This window comes from Cupressus sempervirens, chromosome 8, assembly GCF_028749045.1.
Source record: "Cupressus sempervirens isolate cs-2001-9-10 chromosome 8, ASM2874904v1, whole genome shotgun sequence".
In the NCBI taxonomy this organism is placed as follows: domain Eukaryota; kingdom Viridiplantae; phylum Streptophyta; class Pinopsida; order Cupressales; family Cupressaceae; genus Cupressus; species Cupressus sempervirens.
The window spans coordinates 591615183-591625937 of NC_143125.1; the positions used below are offsets into that span (position 1 = coordinate 591615183).

General features: G+C 32.8%; 1 pseudogene; it reads left to right on the forward strand.

Annotated features, from left to right (window-relative positions):
• Nucleotides 1–3518: 3518 nt before the first annotated feature.
• On the forward strand, nucleotides 3519–9179 carry LOC149543821 (DNA replication licensing factor MCM3-like; annotated as a pseudogene).
• Nucleotides 9180–10755: the final 1576 nt, after the last annotated feature.

Below are 10755 nucleotides of genomic sequence, written 5' to 3' on the forward strand. Positions count from 1 at the left end.
GATTGATTGAAGATGAAAGAAGGTGAGAAAATCACCTAGTACAGTGAAAGGGTCAAAGCAAGTGTTAGTGCAATTAGAGCTCTAGGTAGAACAATTGATGATGAAATAGTATTAACCAAGGTACTAAGAACTCTTCTTCCTATTTATGCAATTATATTTTTAGCTATTCAAGAGATGAGATCACTAGTACATTTGACCCCATTTTTAGACCAAAATTTTTGACCATCTATTAAAATATTTTAGATTGGTTGAAATATGCAAGAATTTATTTATTTATTTTTAAATCCATGCCCGTGTTGGTCAAAATTTTGACCAACACATGCTTCATAATGTTAAAATGAAAAAGGTCACCCTATTTCATTTTTATGCTCTGGTTGGGTGTCCATCTCTTCTCTTTCATGGATTGATCATGTGAAAATTGATCATGTGAAAATGGTGAATGAGGAATTATAGTTTAAAGGGTTTTGAGCAAGAAATGTGCAAGTCCCCATCATGTTTTTGAGCCGTGTAAATTTTGTCATTTGTACTAGTTTAGCTTTAGGAGCGTAGTAGGAAGCCCCTAATTATTACACATGCAAATTGTTCTTTAGTCCCTGTAATTACATCACTTTCTTTGGGCCAGGTTGTGTTTCTATAATCTTGATATTTAAGTCATTTTGTTCGTATGCTCAAAATAATGGTACTTTTTTTCGCAAGGAATGCTTACAGGGAGCTTCAGAATGTAATAGGTAATCACTAATATTTTTTCTAGGGTTTCAAAAATTAGGTATTGAATTAGATGAACACATTTGAGGATTCAAAAATTATAGGTTAAGTTGAATTGTTCAAGGCATTGCTTGCTTTTGAGTTTTACACAGATTTATAAAATGCCCTAGAATTGAATTTTTTTATAGGGTATATGGTTATTTTTTATTTTTGGGTTTTTCCCTATGATTAAAGCATCTTATTTCACTTCCTCACAAGTTTTCCTACCCCATTTGGTCAAATCTGGCAATATCTTCAATTATCAAGTTCTTACATTGCCCTCAAGGGGCTTCTATTGTGACACAGTTTGAATGCTATGAAAGTTGAAAGCAAAAAAGAAAAAAAAACTTGCTCTTTATATCATCTCATAGGGTTTTTCATCTGAATTCATGAATATTTACTCAATTTTTCCATTCAAATGAAGATGTCTCAGCAGTCCTCCTCACTGGCTTTGTAGAGAATCCCCTTATGTTTGCAAAGCTTTCCAAACTTATTTGAAACTTTTACGTAGGTCCATCTGTGAACCAAAGTCTTTGGTATTGAAAATTTTGAGATACTTTTTCATTTCCCTCATCTTTACATGACACTTTAATGGTTATGTAAAAGCCATAATTACCTCACTTACTTCAATTTAAAACCCATGAGCCTTTACAGTGATTTAAAAGTTTTAGATTTGGGTGTGGATCTTTGCCTTCGTACTAGAATTCTTGCGACTAATCCTATATGCCTATCTTTTTTGGATGACTCTTTACAAGTGAAAGCTTGCCACTAACCATTTTAATGGACTCTTAAACTTGTATGGATAGGTTCCTTTTTCTTTTACTTCCTCCAAATTTATAGTTTCTTAGAAAATGACTCGTTGAATTGGGGAAGCCCATTAGTCTGAAGAAACAAGTACCTGGATTATTGAGTTTTTGAGAAACATTCTTGTGATTTTTCTAATGCAAAGAACCATCCAAATTAGCACTTGAGATGATAAGCTAAACAAAAAACTTGATTTCTTATTTAGGCTGAGTGGAATTTGCACTTGCCAATGTGAGTTTTATTAAATTTTTTGGTTGGTTGCCATGCACATTTTATTTTAAATTCATTTTAATGAGACATTATTTTAAACTTTTAGTTTATGATTCTTCCCTATCTAAGATGATTCTTTCTGAATGTTAATTTATTCAAAGTATTTTGAAATTCTTATGCTGCTTTCTATTGTTATTGTTTATGTTGTGGTTACTACATTTGCCTAGAGATTTTAAAATATATTGTATGCTCATTTTTCTAGTAGATAATTCAGCAAAGCTAGTCATTTACATTCACATCATGTATCATTTTTTTTCAAGTAGTACAAAAAAATTGTAAAAAGTTGTAAGATGTGTATAAAATTGTTGAATGCAAACTTATTACAAGGAATTAGGTCTTTATGATTCTATTTGATTTGAACAAAACTATGCCGAAGGCTTTCAAGCACTTGTCACTTTATAGTTGGAACTTGATACAAGAAGCTCTCCTTGTACTAGAATCATGGAAAACTTGCAAAATCTTGTATATCATTGGTTGCTTTTAGAAATTCCTTGCCTAGCTTAGAAAGCTTTCAAAATCTTCTTAAGACTAGGAGTAGGTTTCTCTTGTGTGATGATATTATATTTTAAGTCTATTAGCACACCAGAAGTAAGAATCTAAGATAATAAAACCATGTTGCTTATAGCTAACCACTATTATCTTATTTTTGTTGAGCAATATATTTCCATAATATATAATGCTCTCTCTAGGTAATTTGCCACTAGCTAACTAGGGTTTGTTTTGAATGCCAATTTATTGCTCACCTAAAGTGATATTTGTGAAAGGAATAGCCACTTGTTTTCACAGAAATGTTTACTGTGTAGGTAAAATGTAAGCTAAATATATTAGACCACACCAAAAATAGATGTACAAAATATATCAAAACTAGATCTGTTAAATTTGCAGCAGAAAGTCATTCATAATTTCTATCATGTTGAGAAAGCTCCATGACTTGAAGATATTATAGACTTATAGATTAACCAAATTTCACCATCAACTATTGTAATGGCAAGAAAGCTAGGTATTTTAGGGCTAAATTGGCATAGGTCATTTTAAATATAAATTTTATTTCCCTTTCTTTTGCATTGGAAATTATGTAATAGTCTCGCTCACCAAATTCTTCAACATCAGAGGGAGTAGCCTATCAAGCCTCAAAATTTTGTTCTTAGAAGTATGATGGCTAGCTCTACTTCTTCTATCAAATTTCATGCAAGACTTGTATTGAGCTATCTCTTATGAGTATTGAAAGATATAGATGTTCATTACTTGAGCAAATGGAATACAATTCTAATCCTTGTTAAAGGCTACATAAATAATTTCTAATCAATGACTTCAAAAGCTACATTTAATTTGAGCATACAACAAGCTTATGTAATTATTAGTTATTACATTTTCTCTATTGTTTCTAATTGAAAAAATGCAAAGAGAATAAGATGAGAAGATAGTAGATTGTCAAGAGAGCTACAAATATATTTTTTGTTTTACAATGAGCAGAACAAGCTATAGAAGACATAAGGGAGTCCAAATACAAAAATAGTAGAACAACTACAATATTAATCTTGTATATATTGCAGTCAAAATTTTAAATTAGTAGAACAAATACAATACTAATATTGTGTATATTATTTCAGTTTAGTGCTATTTTGGTGTTTGTAAGTGGGGTTTGGATCGATAGTTTGTAGCACCTCATTTTCCCACTATAGGAAGCTACATTGCCGGTGATGGATATCAATGAGGAAGCTAGTTTGGTGCACAATAGTACTTTCATGGAATTTCTAGACCAAGATGTAAATTTCTTCTTTGTTGTCCTCTCATTTCATCTCATCAACCTTTTAAAAGATTTACTAATCAAATGTACTGTGGTAGAAGCCATTAATGCATGACATAGCCTTTTAACATGTTTGTGGCAACATTTTGTAGGTGGGGCAAGGTGCATACATGGACAAGATCAAAGGCATGATCACTCAGGGTTACCATTGCCTACTTATAGACATGGATGATCTAAGGAATTTTAGCCATGATATAGCTCATAGGGTGATAAGGAGTCCCAGTGAGTACATTTAGCCTTATCTTATGCACTTGGGGAGGTGACAAGAAATGTGGATCCCAAGTATCTGTAGGAAGGCCAACAAATTCAAGTTGGTTTTGAACTTCATTTTGGCTTTCACAAGCTTACTCTTTGGGAGCTCCTTTCTCCATTTCTTGGCACCATGGTTAGCATTGAGGGTATTGTCACTAAATGTATGTATATATTTTTGCAAGCATGATCCCCTTGTTTAAATTAGTTTGAAAATGCTTGACAGATTGATGAACATCAAATGCCCTTTATTAGCCTTATCTATTGGCTATGACTATATACATTGTTATGTAAAGAATTGATACTTTTGAGTGAATAGTAAAAAAAGGTGTTAAAACAACAAATAGAGTTCACTTGTAACTGTGTTAGAAGATTGGAGTTCTAGATACTAGGGTACGAGAAGGATGTTTAAAACATTGCATTCCATCTTTTTCTTTTGTCTATTTTATGTTGTTGAATTTGTGACTAGATGAAGAAAAATTTTGATTACTGTCAGATTGTGTGATAATTTCCTTGCACAAGATTTGGTGTCTTAAATTGTTTGACCTTGCCCCAGGGATTCTACAATGTATGATTAACTAATTTATTAACACAACAACATCACTAGCTTTTTTATATGTTCTCATTTGGTTCAATTTTCAAGGTCAATTTTTTAGCTGTGTTTTTGTCTTACAATTGTAGGTTTTATACCTATTTAATTTTGTGACTAAGATCACTTCTTTCAGGGCATTTATGTGATAGAAATTGCCTATTTATGACCAATAGGTTCTGTAGTAAAGCTGAAGGTTGTTAAAAGTGTCCATTATTGCCCTATCACTAGAGAACTTCAAACTCATGAATATCGAGATATAACATCAAAAATTGGCCTACCCATAGGGTCTATTTATCCTACATGAGTAAGTATTCCATACATTTCTACCATATTATTTCTAGTGCTTTTTCACAAGGTAGTATTTTTTGTAGTAACTATTGATGCCATACAATTTTAAGGGATTAATGCAAGTTAATTTTCTAATGTTATGATAGGACGATCAAGGGAATCTCTTAGTTACTAAGTTTGGTCTGTGCAAGTATAGAGACCATCAAACAATATCTATGTAGGAAGTACCTGAGAACTCTGCTCCTGGTCAGATACCTAGATCAGTAGATATTATTGTAGAGGATGATCTGTTGACACTTGCAAGCCTAGAGATCATATAATAGTGGTGGGAATTCACAAGGCAATTCCTAGAAAAAGCAAAGGCAGTGTCAATGGTGTCTTTAGGTACCTTGCCTTTTCAATAGTCAATCACAAGTGGCACAATTCATTCATGGTAGCCCATTTTTAGTTTGGAACCTTTTTTCCAATTTAGGCATGTTTGACATATTTAGCATTTCATTCAATGTAGGACTATTATTTTTGCCAATAATGTGTTTCAGCTCAATAAAGAGATAAATACCCCTATTTTTACAAGTGATGACATTAAGAAAATCAAGAAAATAGGAAATAAGTAGGATACATTTAGTCTACTGGCAGAGTCACTTGCATCTTCAAGCTATGGGCATACTTAGATAAAGAAAGTTGTTGTATTGTAGCTACTAGGGGGTGTTGAGAAGAATGTAAAGAATGGAACTCATTTGAGAGGGTAAGACCCTTAATTTCATACTTTCTATATACTTATCTTTCTAATGGTTATTGGGCTCATGCATTTATATCAATTTCATTACATGGATATAAACATGATGATGGTTGGTGACCCTTTTGTTGCCAAATCCCAACTCTTGAAAGCCATCATGAATATTGCTCCCTTGGAAATATCAACTACAAGACGAGGGTCTTCTGGTGTTGGTTTGACAGTCGTTGTCACCTCTGACCAAGAGACAGGTAATTAGTTTTTAGAGACTTTATGTATGTGTTTTTGTTAAGAGGCATAGTTTGTCATGGCCATATGCTTTGATGATGACCAATTTGACATTATTTCATTGGTCAAAGACTAGATGGTTCTATGAAAAAAAAAAATTGTTCTGGGCTAATTAGTTTAAATTAATTCAAGTAAACGTAGGCTAGAAGCTAGAGCAATGGTTTTAGCAGACTGTGGTGTTATTTGTATTGATGAATTTGACAAGATGAGTGATCAAGACTATGTGTCTATACATGAGGTTATGGAGCAATAGATAGTAACAATTACTAAAGCAGGAATTTATGCATCTCTCAATGAACGATGTAGTGTGGTTGATGTTGCAAATCCTATCTATGGAATTGTAAGTGTTTTCAACTTCCCAAGCCTTTCACATAAGTATTTACCTCTGCTCTGGGATTATAGGTTTTCTTTGCTTTAGTACTATTTACCCCTAGGTAATGTGTATTGCCTATAATTTGATACAACACAAAGTTGTGTTTTCTGGGCATATTTGATGCTAAATATGATCTTCAAAATCTCATTTATGCAGTATGATCACTCACTTACTCTAACCAAGAATATTGGACTTCTAGATTCTTTACTCTCTCATTTTGATCTGCTCTTTATTGTACTTGATCAAATGGATCCTAATGTTGATCGTAGGATATCTGAGCATGTTTTACTTATGCATCGTTATAGGTCTTCAGCAGAAGATAGTGGTATACATCTCTACTCATTGCTCATTGAATATAATTGGAATATGTCTTCATGTTTGATAGTTGATATGATTGACCAAAATATTCTACAAGAATGGTGATTACTGATAGAAATTCAAAAAACATGGAAGAAGGTGAAGTAGAGACTTTTGCATCCATTTTTGGGAAATACAATCATCTGCTACATGGCAAGAAAAAGACCAGGCATTTCAAAAATGAAATACAAACTATAAAATTCTTGAAAAAATACTTTCATTATACTAAGAGTAGGCATCAACCTGTGCTAACAGATGAGGTGATTTTTCTAGGGTTTTAATTTTTTTACATTTCTTTTGTGTAAATTGTTCCCATGAAAGTAAAAATTCATGTTCACGATTGTGTGCTAATGATGATAATGTATAGGCATCAAAACATATTGCAACTACATATACTAAATTGTGTAATGCGGGTGCAAAAGCTAAGGTTTGCAATAAGTGTGCCTAGTCATTTTGAAATGTTTAGTTTTATTCCTAATGTTAGTCAGTAATTTTAGAACAATTTGTTCTTTTTTGTACACTCTTGATTTAATCTTTTTAATGTTTGGGCTACAGTCTGGAGGAGGCACATTACTAATTACTACCTATACACTGGAGACTATAATTCATCTTTCAACTGCTCATGCAAAGATGAAGTTGAGAAATTAGGTGAGAAAACCTTTAATTATAAATCCTGGATTTTACACTACAATAACCAAAAATGTCTTTTAGCCTTCTGAGGCCTTTGAAAAGATCACTTGGATCCATGTTCATCTTCTTTATAACTTTAATCATGTGGCTATCTCTCTATATTTTTAGGATGCATGCATATAGCTTTAAGTAGTTACTCTACTTTTAAGCTACCTATTTTTGTCATTATTTGAACCAAAGCATCTCTTGAAATAAAGTTACGTTGGGGCGACCTTTGTGTTCTTATAGTCACAAAGGGTCTAAAATGTGCTAGGGATATTTTTCTTGTTTTTGAGTAAAGCCTAAATAAATTTCTGCCAAATCCAATTTTAAGTGACTCTACTTATTTGGTGGAAAGTACTTTTAAGGAGAGCTACAGGGCGTCTTGAAATTTGAAAAATGCTTAGAAGTGACTGAATCTATCCTTTTCATTTATTAGGGTTCTTTATATTCTGGTTGGGACTTGTAAGGTTAAATTTGTATTGAGGCTTATGGGTCATAATATTAGTATTTCTTTTCGTGTCTACTAAAATTGATTATGTTGAGAATGCATATACTTGCATTATTTTGAAGCTTAAAAAAATTTGGTGGGAATTTTAGAAGTCACATTAATGAGATGGAAAATTGGATAGGTTTTGATTTATCTAACAATTTATTGCTACTTTCCAACAATACTTCAAAAGTGATGTGCATCAAATTGAAACATAAGAAGGTTTTTCATCATTTGACAAATTTCACTATTTTCCAACATGCTTTTCTTAGGTATTAAAATTGGATGTAGAGTCTACTCTCAAAGTCCTCAATTTTGTAATATACCATACAAAGCTAATAGATATGGAGCAAAGAGAGCAAGGAAGACAGCAAGAAATTGATAGGAAATGTCATGCTGATGGTGATTCTACCAATGGGAGACATGATGATAATAATGATGATGATGATGGTGGTGATCATCTAGATGGGTCAGGAAATAGAGGAAGGTAGAATTTGTTGTCCCTTTTGCTATCTTTCATTGTAAATCTGATGAACTAGACAACTCTATGTAATAAGCTTTGGTGTTGAAATGAAGATCAAGAAGACAAAAGAAAGGTAGTGGAGGTGAAAGGAGTGGTGGAAGAGAAACACAACCAAGCATCCTAGAGTAAGGCAACTTTGCAACTCTCTTGCTTGTGGATTTTTTAGAAGTTAACGACTAACATTAGTCAATTCTATTGATTTGTATGAATGAAAATCAAAGAAGTAACAAAAGATATGGATATTGACTTAACAACTGTGCCAACTACGATGGACATTTCATCTGAAAGGTCTCTTATTTTCACCTATTCTACCAACATTTTTCGTTTTTTTTTTTGATGTCTACAATTGCAAACTAAGATTGTTGGACTACATAAAAAAGCATGTTGATTTAATCTGCTCTTAGACACAACCTAAAAATTCTTATTTCTAAAATAGTTTTCCTTTTATATAAGGATTTTCAGTTTTGTACACCTGAAAGTAAAATAGAACTAGTTCATTGATTCTTGTTCTTGTAAATTTGTAGACATGCCTTTGATTGATATTTGTGTTCTGTATCCTCATGGGTTGGCTATATTGTTACTTTAGAAACCCACAACATTGAACTTAGAAAATAATATTTAAATGAATCTCGTTGTTACAGAGAAGAAAGATTCAATAATACATTCAATGAATATATGATGGTGAATCATAAGGAGTCCATAATTGTGGATGAGGTTGCAAGGGTGATAAATAGAGGGAACACTCATGATCCTTATAGTTCAGCAGAGATAACATTTTTGTTGTAGGTATTTGTCATATTAAGTTGTATTTATGTCTATTTATTGGCTGTATTGAATTGATTAATACTTACACAAAGCTGAGTTTTGCTTTATGTTGTGACAGAGACTACAAGATGGTAACAAATTGATGATGGTGGATCAAGTTGTGCACCTTGTTTGAACAGAAGCAGATGTTAAGCTAAAGCCCCTAGTTGCTGAATTTATAATAGGATGCCTCTATCATGTTAAATTCTAAATATTTTTGATTCAAGTTGAAGTTGGTTTCTATTCAAAGCATGTGAAATCTTGAAGAGAATCCTTCTATTGAGGGTTTTGTTCATTCCTCATTCTCTTCATGAATTGCTTCATTATTCTTTAATATCCAAAAAAAAATTTGACCAGACAACTTGCAATTCGTATGATTTTCTATCAACTCCAAAATCATTAAAGATGAATTTAGATCTCTAGCAGTTGAAAGAGAACAAGGAAAAAATTTGCTCAATTGACATCCTACTTATCAACAAAGGTTTCTTTAATCTTTGTATAGATAAATAGAGTAGACTCAAAAATAGTTTCAACTTGACATCTTGAAATATAGAAGCTTAAACTTGGTGCATAAAAGAAAGCCACCAAAATTTTCAGCCTATGTTCATTCATCTTATTTTTTTCATCTTAATCAGGTTGAATATAAATTCTATTGGAAGGGGGATATTTAGATCCTTCTCATAGTGTCCCCTCAATTTTGGAGGTGCTTCATTTGCATTTTAACTTATTTGAAGTGTCCCCATCTTTCCATGATTGTTGCACAGTTGTTATTGCATGACCACATTGTTGTTAGTTTGAATGTTGTTGCTTGGGATTGGTACCAATGTTGTTGCATAATGGTTGTGTGCCATAGCATAAGTATACCACTAACCAAAATATTGTCCAACTCTTGCATGGTGCAATTTATATAGCACTCCCTTATTAATTTCTAGACCCACTTTGGTGCACATCAAGCCATGTCCTCACTGGTTTTAGTGAGTTCATGAGGGGATTATTGCCTTGGAAAACATAGTATCATATGTTGGGAGGATCTACTTCTGGGCCACAAACCTTTGTACGATCTCATGCTAAGTGGGCTCTTTTTGTCCATGGAGCAACTTGGGGTGGAAAACCTTGATCACTTCATCGACTGGGGTGAAATTCTATTTAAATTGTCTAATCTCAGTGGTATTTCTGAGGAACATCCAAGCCAGTGGATGCTAATCAAGAAGATGTATTTGGTATCCTTTCTATTTCTCCTCATAGTGCTAACAATTTAATGTGGAGTGACATTAGTTTTCGAGGTTGCTATTCTGTCAGGGCTAGCACTCATTCCTTGTAGGTTCGAGAATCTTTTGATTGCTACTTATATAGCATATGGAAATTGAGTATTAATTCCAATTTTAAAATATTTTAATGGTTTTTCTAACAGACTAAGATGGTCATTTCTGAAAATATCATTAAGTGGGGTATGAGAGGTTTTAATATTTGCTTCAGATGTAATACCACCTCTTCTTTGCTTGGAAGGAGGCCTTCTCCGTTTGGACCTCTATGCGTGTGTTTTGGGGTCCAATTCTGAGACAAATTTAGCTTGTAAATCTCCACCTAGCAATGAAATGCTTGTTACTCCATCTTGTTCAAAGGTGAACATCTTAAAATTTATGGCCGGCCTTATCTTTTTGTTGCATTTGGTATATTTGGATTTGTTAAGAACAAAAGTTATTTTTTGAGATACTAACACTTTGAAAATCATTCTAATCCACAAAAGTAAGCTAGCTATGGTGG